Source organism: Molossus molossus, unplaced genomic scaffold (assembly GCF_014108415.1).
Source record: "Molossus molossus isolate mMolMol1 unplaced genomic scaffold, mMolMol1.p scaffold_m16_p_14, whole genome shotgun sequence".
Classification (NCBI taxonomy): domain Eukaryota; kingdom Metazoa; phylum Chordata; class Mammalia; order Chiroptera; family Molossidae; genus Molossus; species Molossus molossus.
Genome location: NW_023425349.1, coordinates 70,117,139 through 70,130,599, shown reverse-complemented (window position 1 = coordinate 70,130,599; position 13,461 = coordinate 70,117,139). Strand labels below are relative to the sequence as shown.

The window sequence follows — 13,461 nt, the reverse complement described above, 5'->3', positions numbered from 1 at the left end:
TGCATCTCTTTGATAATTAGTTGAGCGTTTTTTCATATGTCTCTTGGCCATTTGTATGTCCTGTATGGAGAGGTGTCTCTTTAGGTCCTCTGCCCATTTTTAATTGGGTTCTTTGGCTTCTTTTTGTTGAGTTGTATGAGTACTCTCTATATTTTGGAAATTAACCCCGTATCTGATGTATCGTTGGCAATTATGCTCTCCCATATAGTGGGTTCCCTTTCCATTTTATATGGCTTTAAATAAGACAAAAAATTTACCGTATGTTTTCAGATATTTGACAAACACATCATTATGCACATTTCTTTTTAGAGAGGAGTTTACATTTTAAGAATAAATATTAGTGGCCTCAAAAACACTACTTTGAAGAAGGTAAAGAGAAATATATATAGGGACATTGTATATAGCGAAAAGCAAGAGGATTATATATCTTGTATCATTTAACCTGAGTTCGTAGGATGCAAACTTTTCAAGGCTATTGGAGGAGAGAAATATTTCAGAATGTTTGATTGTAATCTATAAGAAAGTCTTTCAGTGTGTCATAATTTGCTGGTACCAGTGAGAGTTGGCGATTTTCCTGGTGATTTCTCCTCTTTTAGCCTGCTCCCTAAATCTAGGTAATTCTCATGGTTTTCTTAGGCTGTCTTTTTTTTTTTTTTTTGCTTAATCCTCACACAAGGATATTTTTTCATTGCTCTTTAGATAGAGTGAAAGGGGGGGGAGAGAGAGAGAGAGAGAGAGAGAGAAAGAAAGAAAGAAAGAAAGAAAGAAAGAAAGAAAGAAAGAGAAACATCTCACAATGATTAGTTGCCCCTTGCTCGACCCCCTTGGGAATCCAACCTGCAACCCAGGTATGTGCCCTAGACAGGGAATCAAACCTGTGACCCACGGGTCTGAGGGCAGATGCTCTAATCGCTGAGCCAAACTAGAAAGAAAGACCCTCTTTTCTTTCAGATTTCTCTCCCTTGACCCCTAGCCACATCACACAACTCCTAATTCCTATGATCCCCTGCAAGGTAATGACTACCAAATCAACTTTCCCCACGCCGAACTCTCTGTGCATATAGAGACAATAAGTGCAGGCCAGTACAATTGGTCTAAGGACCATCTTTGAGTAGCCAGGCTCTAGGGCCAGATAGTAAATATTTTTCATTTTGCCGGCCATTGAGAATCTGTCCCAATTACTCAGTCCTTCCAATATAGCATGAGAGCAGCACAGACAACACGTCATGGAATGGACATGGTTGTGTTCCAGCAGAATTTTACCTGCAAAAACAGGTGACAGGCAGGATTTAGTTTGCTGATTCCTGTTGATCACTGATTTTCGAGTAAGAAACCCCTTCGGAATCTGCATGGAGAGAAAGAAGGGAATGAGAGGTTGGAACGGACTGAGTACTTTCCTCCCACTCATTCCAATCAGAGCAATTGAACTCTGATCCATTTTGTTTCCATAGCTGAGTAAGATTTCATTTGCACAACTGGCCAAAAAGTTTGAAACTGTCTCATCTGCATGTTCTCTAAAGTTCATTCTAGATATGAATCCGTCATCTTCCTCAATCTAGTCACTGTCTGCTTTGATCCATCTTCTCTGCCATTTAGGAATGCAACTGACCATTTCTGACCATATCACTTCTCAAACTTCAGTGATTCCCATAAGCCATTCCTTAATCTACCTCATTCTTTAATCTCACCCTCCTGGCTTCTAACATACCCTCTAGATCAGCCATACAGGACTCTATGTGTGACACTCCCCAAAGATGCTTTTACTTCTGTCTTTCTATACACTATCCCCTTAACCCGATGCCCTTTCCCTCCCACCTACCCTTCCTCTTGGCGATATCCTCAAATGCTACTTGCTCTGTGGAATCATCTATGATTTCAATACCCAGAAGCAGTCTCCTCTTTGTTCCTGTGTACTTTTTTCATGGGGCTTTTATGTGCCCAGGTTCTAGCTCCTCTGCTGAATTAATGTTCCCTACGGGCAGGAAATCACATTTGACAGCTCTTTCCACCCAGCATGAGCACAGCCTAGTACCATATCCATAGCAGCCATTTAAGCTCTTATTTGGATGGAAAGAGGGCATGCCCTGGCAGAGTGCATCCTACCTGCCCAAATCTGTCCTCACCTGTCTGCCATCTTCTCACCTCCCCTTCCCCACTGCCTGCCGAGGCCACAGTTACAATGCACAGGTGTTTCCCATTGCTCTGAGACGATGAGTACCTGGTTGATGCTTGGAAGCTGAGAGAATAAGATCAAGGTAAACTTGCAGTGAAAGGATTGAGAAGGGATTGAGAGGGAAAGACAAGTCCAGAAGCCTCAGGTGACAGGCAGACGTAAGGCCTCTGGCCCAGGTGGGCAAGGTCTAGGCTGGGGCATTTGCCAGGGTTTTGAGAGTCAATGTCATGCAGTGGGAAGAGACCAGTAGACCTTGGAAAGGGACACACCTATGCTTAAAATTTACAGCGCTTCGACTTTGGGTGGATATGCAACCCTCTGAGCCTTAGCTGCACATTGAGAACAAACATATGGTTTGAATTTGTCTAAGGGTTAGAAATGTCTTTGGTACAGAGGAGGGCTCAACAAGTGCTATCATAGGTTGTAAAGGAGGGGAGTGAAGAAGCAAAGGAGGTCTAAGAAATAAAAAGAGGAAAAGGTAGGCCTTAAGATAAATGTCATTAATTGCTTTTTTCCCACCTGGAATCTATCCAGAAAATCTCACTGGCCTCCTTTTTAACCATGGCTGAAGTGAAAGTGTAGTTGTCTGGTATGTGCACAGGAATCACCTGGGAACCTGTTAAAACGCAGCTTCTCATTCAGTGGGTCTGGGTGGACCTGAGAGTGGATGTTTGTGATGTCATGCTGGTGGTCCAGGAACCACACTGTGAGTAGCAAGATGTTCATCCATGTAGGCTGTTGAGGTAAAGAAAGATAGATGGGTCTGCTGGACTGTCCAGTCTGCTTCTTTCACATGCCTAAAAAATTCCGAGCTTTGGAGAAGAATGAGGTCAGCCAAGGGAGGCTAAAGCCCATCAGGGGGAGCAGCACCACGTGGGTTAATAGGGCCAAAGGACAGGAAATTTATAAATAAAACAGAGCACTTGAGTTCTCTGGGCTTATCTACAGACCATATTTGGATACAAGAAACTGGACTTAAATGCTTCTTGGGGAACTTTAATCTCTTTGGACCTTGCTTAAAATGCTGGAATAGAAAAGGATAAATAAGAGGTGATAGCATGTGAGGCTTTTGCAACAAACCATTAATACCTCTTTCCTCTAGCAAAACAGTGTGGTGAGTTGGAAGAAAACACCAACATGCAGTGTCAACTGAGTGAATTTCATTAAATTACCAAATATAGCAAAGTATTAATTGTAGAATTTAAGTAGTAATTGTATGGATGTTCACTGAACAATTCTTTCAACTTTCCTGTATGTTTGAAAATCTTTGTAATACATTTTTTTAAAAATTATGCTTCTTACCTCTGAGGGTTTCCATAAGGTAGAAATGAGAGAAAGTAGAACATTGCAGATGTATCTAAAGTACATTAGCCTTGTTTGAACAGTGGGTACTTTCTGAGCGACTTTCTCTTAGAAGTTTTAGAAATTATAAGCATAAATATAGGGTGGGACAAATTAGCTTTACAGTTGTGAGTATGCAAAACACGGAGTTTATTCTCATATTATTATTTATTAATTATTATGTTATTTTCCATCTGAACAACTATAAACCTACTTTTACCCCACCCTGTATACATAAAATATCTGTGGAAGGACACACAAGAAAATAATAACATCGGTGGCCTCAGGAATGGGGAGCTTTGTGGCTAGAAGACAAAAACGGTAGGGAGACTTTCACTGAGTTCCCTTTTGTAAGTTTTGAATATCAGATGAAAAGTATGCAATATCGCCCTGGCCAGTTTGGCTCAGCGGTTGAGCATTGACCTGTGGACCAGAGAGTCCCGGGTTCAGTTCCCGCTAGGGGCACGTACCACACACACACACAAAAAAAAGTTAAAAAAAAAAAAAAGTATGCAATATCTATTCAAAAGTAAATAACAAATAGCTCCCAAGTTTAATAGTCTGCCTCATTTCCAAGTAGTATATAATAAGTGTTAAGGTGCAAAACTTGCTGCTTATGGCTCTTGGCTAGTGAAGAAGTCAATGTCCAGCTTCATGAAGTGGGGCATCATGGGGCTGGACCAACCCAGCAGCAACAAGCTGGCTCTGTTTATGTGAGGACATTTTTAGCTACGAGCCAAAGGACTGTGCTTTTCATTTCTACTGTATGGATAGGGCTGAGCTCAGGCAGTAACTAGGTTGGGAAGCCCAGAGGATGAGTGGTTCAGATGCAGACTGGAGGTCTGGTCCACTGCCACAGGCTGGTATTCAAAGAGGCAGACGGACGTAGGGAGTGAAGAAATACACCCCATGACTTGGGCATAGTCCTGTGTAAATACTAGATTACATATTCCATACTTTATAGTTTACAAAGTGTTCTTAAACATTGCCGCCTCTGTGCCACACTACTGCCCTAGGAGGTGAATGGGCATGGATTTTTCCATTTTACTGAAGAGGAAATTAAGTGTGGTGACACTGAGATATGCCTTTCAGATATTCTTCCAACTGCATGAAGCAATTGAATGAGTTCTTCAAGTCCTGAAGTCCATCAATGTGTTCTAGCTGAGGCCATGCTACCTATGGGGTGCTCCCAGCCAGTGAGGGAGTGTAGCAGGAATATTAAGGCAGGTCCATTCTTTGGAGACGAGGGACTCCTCTGATGGCTTGAGTGCTCCTCAACAGCCTCGCTGACCTTGCCCCGGAGTACACTGTCCTCTTACAAGCTTCCGCCCCACATTCCTTCCTTCCCTCTCTTCTTCACCCCAGTGAGGCCTGCATCACAGTCTAATGGCTCTCTCAGCCTCTCCTGGCTCCGTCCCATTTCCTCTTAGAGGCATTTCCTGCAAGTTCAATACTGTTTTGGCATAAAACATAGATCTGGGTGACTCTAGGCTGTGCTTCTAATTAATGCTCTTTATTATCTTTCTCTTTATGAACTTCAACTTGAGTCACCAGATGGGTCCATCCTTTTTCCTATCAGCTTGCTATCATTTTTAATATTTTATCATTAAAAATACTTATATATATATTTGATTATGTCTGGCATACTACATGAGCACGTAAATGAAAATTATTTTGTCTTGTAAAAAATGTAACTGCTTTACCACTGTATGGGAGAGCATAATTGCCAATGATATATCAGATAAGGGGTTAATTTCCAATATATATAGAGTGCTCATACAACTCAACAAAAGGAAGACAAAGAACCCAATTAAAAAATGGGCAGAGGAGCTGAATAGACACCTCTCCAAACAGGACATACAAATGGCCAAAAGACATATGAAGAAATGCTCAACATCACTAATCATCAGAGAGATGCAAATTAAAACAACAATGAGGTATCACCTCACACCTGTCAGAATGGCCACCATCAACAAATCATCAAACAAGTGCTGGCAAGGGTGTGGAGAAAAGGGGACTCTAGTACACTACTGGTGGGAATGCAGACTGGTGCAGCCACTATGGAAAACAATATGGTGGTACCTCAAAAATTAAAAATTGAACTTCCATTTGACCCAGTGATCCCACTGCTGGGAATATACCCTAAGAAGCCTGAAACACCAAGCAGGAAGAATATATGTACCCCCATGTTCATAGCAGCACTATTTACAATAGCTAAGATCTGGAAACAGCCCAAGTGTCCACCAGTAGACAAATGGATAAAAAAGCTGTGGTACATATACACAATGGAGTACTATGCAGCGGTAAGAAAGAAAGATCTCTTTTTTTTTTTTTTTTAATGAATTTATTTATTTATTTGTTACAGATATTTTACCTTTTTACCCCATTGGCACCCCCCCCCTCCACCCTGTCCCCGGCTTAGTTGTCCATGTCCATTGGTCATGCATACATGCATATAAGTTCTGTGGTTTATCTCTTCCCACCCCCCCACCCCCCATCCCCTCTTCTGAGGGATGTCAGTCTGTGTCCTACTTCCATGTTTCTGGGTCTACTGTATTCCTCAGACTGTTATGTTCATTATATTCCGTATATAAGTGAGATCATGTGGTATTTGTCTTTTTCTGCTTGGCTTCAAGAAAGAAAGATCTCTTATCCTTTGAGACAACATGGAGGGACCTGGAAAGTATTATCCTAAGTGAAAGAAGCCAAGCAGAAAAAGACAAATACCACATGATCTCACTTATATACGGAATATAATGAACATAACAGTCTGAGGAATACAGTAGACCCAGAAACATGGAAGTAGGGCACAGACTGACATCCCTCAGGAGAGGTGGTGGGGGGGTGGGAAGAGATAAACCACAGAACTTATATGCATGTATGCATGACCAATGGACATGGACAACTAAGCCGGGGATGGGGCGGAGGTGGGGGGACGTGGGGGGTGCCAATGGGGTAAAAAGGTAAAATATCTGAAACAAAAAAAATAAATAAATAATTCATTAAAAAAAATGTAACTGCTTTATTAAATTGTGCAAATTTATGACAGTTCACAAAGCTTGCTCTTTATATGAAGACTCTGAGGTTCCTTTTTTGTTGTTCTTTGTTCAACAATTTGTCCTCTACCATTCTCCAGCCCCACTTTTCATTGTATCTATTCTCTGGGGTTTCTAATTATGATGCCAACCTAGAGATTCTAGGAATTTATGTAGGCCAGAAGATCTAACATTTGCAGGTAGCCCTTATGGTCTCTCAGGAAATATAAAAACCCCACAAATGCTAGTCTAAGGAAGCTGTTTAAGTCTGTTGAAATGGTGTCACCAAGAGAATGGGGGCATTGTAAGCTGTGAGCAGGATAGCATTTAACGTGGGGTGGGGAGGAGGCAGGGAATCAGCAGGCTCTTCTAGGCCCTTCCTGGAACTGGCTGGCAGCAATCTGGCTGGCTATTTGCCAAGTTCCCAGGACTCCACTGGGAATTAATTCTGAATAAACAGAATATTTTGTCAGAACAATTAGGTCTTCATTCCTAAAGTGTGCTTGGCTGAGAAAGGAAGCAGGAACCCTTCAGGGGCCCATATTCTAGGAGTGATCAACTCTGAAGTGATGCATGGAAGAGTGGCTATGGAGTAGGGACAGTGGAGAGAATATTGAAGCAACTAGAATAAGCTGAGTCTTGTGTAAGCAACCTCATCAGCAGCAGACTGGATCATAGTAATGCTTACTTTCTGCTAATCTGTTCCTATGGAGACAGAAATTGTAGCTGGAGAGTAGAAGGAGCCAACACCAGAGCCAAATAGACAGCTTGAACAGCAGCACTTGATTTGGTGAAGGATATCTTTAAAGAACTGTGTATATTAGCAGAATGGTGATTAGCAAGAATTAGTACCATGAGCATGTGTGCAAGGAGTGACGGGTGGGAGTGGAGGGAAAGAAGGAACAATATTATCTTGACCCTTTACAACAGTCAAATCCTCAGACATTAACTATATTTTGGGCTCTTTAAGAGCAAGGGTCGTGTATTTTCTCTCATGTGTCCCAGTATTTCCCAGCATAGAGCTACATGCTTGGCAGGGCCTCCTTGAATACACCATGCTGTTCTTCTGGGTATCAAAGAAAATGGGTCTTTGGCTTCCTGGCAATATGCACTTGTATCCCCAGGAGCTCAAAGTGCCTCACCTCACCTCAAACATTCTTCCTCCACACATTTTAAGATCTCTGCCTCACAGGCCAGTTCTACCAGATGTCTTTGACTAAGCATGAGATTTGTTGTTGCCAACAGTCAATACTAGATTTAACCCTTATGGCCATTAGCCACTTTCTGAGAGGACAGGTGAATCACCTGTAAACAAAAGATGTAGGGTAGGGAGTGGAAGTGGGTGGTTAGGGGTGGTGGTAAACAAGGACCTGAAGGAAAACTGCTTGTTCTCACGAATGAATACAGTACCAGCAGACCCAAGGGAATGAGGCACAGGAAAAGGAAGCCGAGGGGTTTCGACTTTTTCAAGATTTGTATCTGCACAATTTCCCACCTATTCAGAGAATTGGGGTAAGGAGCTGCCAGATTTTCTCAGGGACTCTCACAGGTGCTTGATGATTGTATTGGAAATTCTCAAAGATAAGCAGGAATTTCACAAAGTCTGGCATGAAACTAATGATGGTAATATCTGATCCATTGTTAAGTGATATGCAGGCTGCCTCGTGTATATTAACCTTGTATCCTGTGTGTGGGAGGAACCAACTTTCCTCTACTTTTAGATTCTTTTGGCTCTCTAATAATTGAATAGACATGAGACAGATTTGTGAGAGAAGAAACAAATTTAATACATACTTATGTATGGGAGTGCCACATACATGAGAAAGAGACCTCACATACACAAAAGGTTCAGAGATAGAAAATGGGATTGAAACCCTGGCTGGTTTGGTTCAGTGGTTAGCACACTGGCCATGGACCAGAGAGGCCCGGTTCAGTTCCCGCTAAGGGCACATACCTCAGTGGCAGTTTGTCCCCAGCCCCAGTTGGAATCATGTGGGTGGCAACCAGGTGATGTGTCTCTCTCACATCGATGTTTCTCTCTCTCTCTCTTCCTCTCCCTCCTGCTCTATCTGAAGATAAATACAAAAATGTCCTCAGGTGAGGATAAAAAATGAAAATGGGGTTGAGGTATATTCTGAGCTAGGGATGAAGTAATGTGCCTTGTGGGCTTCAAGGGGTCATTGGAGAATGCTAAGAATAGATGTCTAGTAAACAGAAGTTTGCCCTGCCAAATGGGTGGGTCAAAAGGAAATTATCACTAATAATCTCTTATTATGGATAAGGTCCCTAATTCAAGTTCTTTTAAGTAGTTTAAAGGAGGGGCAAAAGTTTCTCTAGAGCTTGAAGCTCAAATTGCCCTTAACTCAAAATAATCCACATACTACAGAAGCACATCTTAGGATGACTAGCCCTGAACCCCCACAACTACAACCCTCTTTGCAAAAATCACTTATTATTTGCAGGAATTCTTTTGTTGATTCTTTTGGATTTTCTACATAGCCTATCATGTCACCTGTGAACAAAGACAACTGTATTTCTTTCTTCCCAATCTGTATATCTTTTATTTCCTTTTCTTGTCTTATTGCATTAGCTAAAACTCCCAGTATGATATTAAAATGAAAGGGTGAGAGGGGACATCCTTACCTTGTACCTGATCTTAGTGGGAAAGTTTCAAGTTTTTCATATCATGATGTTTTTATTTTAAATTTTTGTTAAATGCTTTCAACTTATAAAGGAAAAATACAGGCTCATTAAACATTTGCAAATGTTTTTTTTTTGTACTTTTTTAAAAAATTATTTTTGTTACAGATGTTTCTCCTTTTCCCCCCACTGATTCCCCCCTCCCTCCCCGCCCTGCCCCCAGCTTTGTAGTCCCTGTCCATTGTTCATGCATACATGCATATAAGTTCTGTGGTTTATCTCTCCCCCACCACCCCCTCTACTGGGGATTGTCTGTCTGTACCCCACTTCCACATCTCTGGGACTTCCCCATTCCTCAGACTGTTATGTTCATTATATTCCACAAATAAGTGAGATAATATGATACTTGTCTTTCTCTGTTTGGCTTGTTTGCTTAGGATAATATTTTCCAGGTCCCTCCATGTTGTCTCCAAGGATAAGAGATCTTTCTTTCTTACAGCTGCATAGTACTCCATTGTGTACATGTACCACTGCTTTTTTATCCATTCGTCTACTGATGGACATTTGAGCTCTTTCCAGATCTTAGCAATTGTAAATAGTGCTGCTACAAAAATAGGGGTACATATATTTTTTCTGATTGGTGTTTCAGGCTTCTTAGGGTATATTCCTAGAAGTGGGATCACTGGGTCAAATGGAAGTTCCATTTTTAATTTTTTGAGGTAGCACCATATTGTTTTCCATAGTGGCTGCACCAGTCTGCATTCCCACCAGCAGTGTACTAGAGTCCCCTTTTCTCCACACTCTCACCAACACTTGTTGTTTGATGATTTGTTGATGGCGGCCATTCTGACAGGTGTGAGGTGATACCTCATTGTTGTTTTAATTTGCATCTCTCTGATGATTAGTGATGTTGAACATTTCTTCATGTCTCTTAGCCATTTGTATGTCCTGTTTGGACAGGTGTCTATTTAGTTCCTCTGCCCATTTTTTAATTGGGTTCTTTGTCTTCCTTTTGTTGAGTTGTATGAGCACTCTATATATATTGGAAATTAACCCCTTATCTGATATATCATTGGCAATTATGCTCTCCCATACAGTGGGTTGCCTTTCCATTTTGATGATTGTATCTTTTGCTGTGCAGAAGCTTTTGAGTTTGATGTAGTCCCATGTGTTCATTTTCTCCTTTGTTTCTGTTGCCTTAGGTGATATATCAGAGAAAATTCTGCTGCGTATGATGTCTGAAATTTTGTTGCCTACAGTTTTTTCTAGGATTTTTATGGGTTCACGAGTCAACATTTAAGTCTTTTATCCACTTTGAGTTTATTCTTGTGTATGATGTAAGTTGATGGTCTAGTCTCATTTTTTTACATGTAGCTGTCCAATTTTCCCAACACTATTTATTAAAGAGGCTGTCTTTACTCCACTGTATGCTCTTGCCACCTTTGTCAAATATTAATTGAGCATATTGCCTTGGTCCATTTGTGGGTTCTCTGTTCTGTTCCACTGATCTATATGCCCGTTCTTGTGCCAGTACCAGGCTGTTTTGATTACAGTGGCTTTGTAGTATAACCTGAAATCTGGTAATGTGATTCCTCCAACTTTGTTCTTCTTTTTCAAGATTGCTGTGTCTATTCGAGGTCTTTTTTGGTTCCATATGAACTTTTGAAGTATTTGTTCTAGTTCTGTGAAGTATGTCATTGGTATTTTAATGGGAATTGCATTGAATCTATAGATTGCTTTGGGTAATATGGACATTTTAATGATGTTAATTCTTCCAATCCATGAACAAGGTATGTGCTTCCACTTTTTTATATCTTCCTCAATTTCTTTTTTCAATGACCTGTAGTTTTCTGCAAATAGGTCCTTTATTTCTTTGGTTAAGTTTATTCCTAGGTATCTTAATTTTTTGCCACAATGGTAAATGGGATTGTTTTCTTAGTTTCTCTTTCTGTGAGTTCATCATTGGTGTATAAGAATGCCATAGATTTTTTGACGTTAATTTTGTATCCTGCTACTTTGCCAAATTCATTTATTAAGTCTAGTAAATACTTGATGGAGTCTTTGGAGTTTTTTATGTATAGTATTATGTCATCTGCATATAATGACAGTTTCACTTCCTCTTTTCCCACTTGGATCCCTTTTTAATTATTTTCCTGTCTGATTGCTGTGGCTAAGACTTCCAGTACTATGTTAAATAAGAGTGGTGAGCCCTGGCTGGTTTTGCTCAGTGGTAAAGCGTTGGCCTGCGGTCCAGAGAGACCCGGGTTCGGTTCCTGTTAAGGGCATGTACCTTGGTTGCAGTTTTTCTCCAGCCCTGGTTTTGACATGCAGGTGGCAACCATTCGATGTGTCCCTTTCACGTCGATGTTTCTCTCTCTCTCTTTCCCTCCCCACTCTATCTGAACAAAAAATGGAAAAATGTCCTCAGGTGAGGATAAAAAATAAATAAATAAATAAATAAATAAATAAATAAATAAATAGTGGCGAAAGTGGGCATCCTTGTCTTGTTCCTGTTCTTAAGGGAAATGCTTTTAATTTTTGCCCTTGAGTATGATGTTGGCTGTAGGTCTTTCATGTATGGCCTTTATTATGTCGAGATATGATCCCTCTATTCCCAGATTGCTGAGCATTTTTATCAGAAATGGGTGCTGGATTTTGTCAAATGCTTTTTCAGTGTCTATTGATAGGATCATATGATTTTTATCTTTCATTTTGTTTATGTGGTATGTCACATTTATTGATTTGCAAATATTGTACCAGCCTTGCATCCCTGGGATGAATCCCACTTTACATTTACAAATGTTTTAAGAAATATATAATATCATACTTACCTGGCAGGGAAAATAATATGATCATGAAGGTGGTTTTCCCAGGGTGAGGCTTATCCATTGCACTCCGGATGTGCTGACCCCTGCGATTTTCCCAAATTTGGGAAACTTGACTGCATAATTTGTGGTAGTGGGCGACTGCGTTCACGCTCTCCCCTGAAAACAAACAAACAAAAGAAATATGTAACATGAAAAGTAGAAGAAATTTTTTACAGTCTGTGCCCACCTACCCTAAGTTGCCATTGCCTATTTTGGTATGTCTCTCAAGATGCTGTACTTTGTGGTTTTGAAGCAGATTGTGTCTTAACACACAATATATTTGACCCCATCCCCCAATTGTACCACAAATTGAGATTCCTTGGCAGTTTAGAGTATATGTAGCAAGTTGTGTGTATGTTTATGTGTAAAAGAGAGAGACAGAATAAATGTTATGAACTCACCCTTGCTGCTTTTCTAGGAAATGCATTTCAGTTCTTGATTTGTATCTTTCATAGGAAATTATGTTATGAATTAGATAGTTAGGTCATTCATTTCTTTAACATGAATATATTAAAACTTAGTTCAATCCCAGAATGTCCTTATCAGAATTATCCAAGAAATAATAAATATAAATAAAGGGCTGGTTATGAATTATGAGCCACATATGTGCTCATCTGATGGAGAGCTGTCAAGAACATGGTGGGTTAGGTATGGTTTCTTTTTCTTTTTTTTTTTTTTAATCTTCACCCGAGGACATTTTTCCATTTTTTGTTCAGATAGAGTGGGAGGGAGGGGGAGAGAGAGAGAGAGAGAGAGAGAGAGAGAGAGAGAAACATAGCCACGTGAAAGGGACACATCGAGTGGTTGCCACCCGCACGACCCAACTAGGGCTGGGGACAAACTGCAACTGAGGTACGTGTCCTTAGCAGGAACCTAACCCAGGTCTCTCTGGACCACAGGCTGATGTTCTAACTGCTGAGCCAAACCGGCCAGGGCCAAAGAGAGAATCTTAAAAGTAGCAAGAGAAAAGCAGTTTGTTACCTTCAAGAGAGCTCCCATAAGGCTGTCAGCCAATTTCTCAAAAAAAACTTTGCAGGCCAGAAGGGAGTGGCAAGAAATATTCAAAGTGATGAAAAGCAAGGACCTACAACCAAGATTACTCTATCCTGCAAAGCTATCATTTAAAATCGATGGACATATAAAGAGTTTCCCAGATAAGAAAATGCTAAAGGAGTTCTTCACCACTAAATCAGTATTATATGAAATGTTGAAGGGTCTTCTTGAAGAAGTAGAAGATAAAAAAAAATATGAACAATAAAATGACAATAAATACATATATATCAATGATTGAATCTACAAACAAAATGAACAAGCAAAAGAGAAACAGACTCATAGATACAGAGAACTTTTTGTTGGTTGCCAGATGCAAGGTGGGTTGGGGGAATGAGCAAAAAAGATGAAGGTA

At 40.5% G+C, this 13,461-nt stretch overlaps 1 non-coding gene across 1 annotated transcript; it reads left to right on the top strand.

The window, feature by feature from the left end:
• The first annotated feature begins 12,012 nt into the window (after positions 1 to 12,012).
• Positions 12,013 to 12,176, top strand: LOC118630413. The gene has a single exon (XR_004959635.1). It is a non-coding gene; the product is annotated as a U1 spliceosomal RNA (small nuclear RNA).
• The last annotated feature ends 1,285 nt before the right edge of the window (positions 12,177 to 13,461 follow it).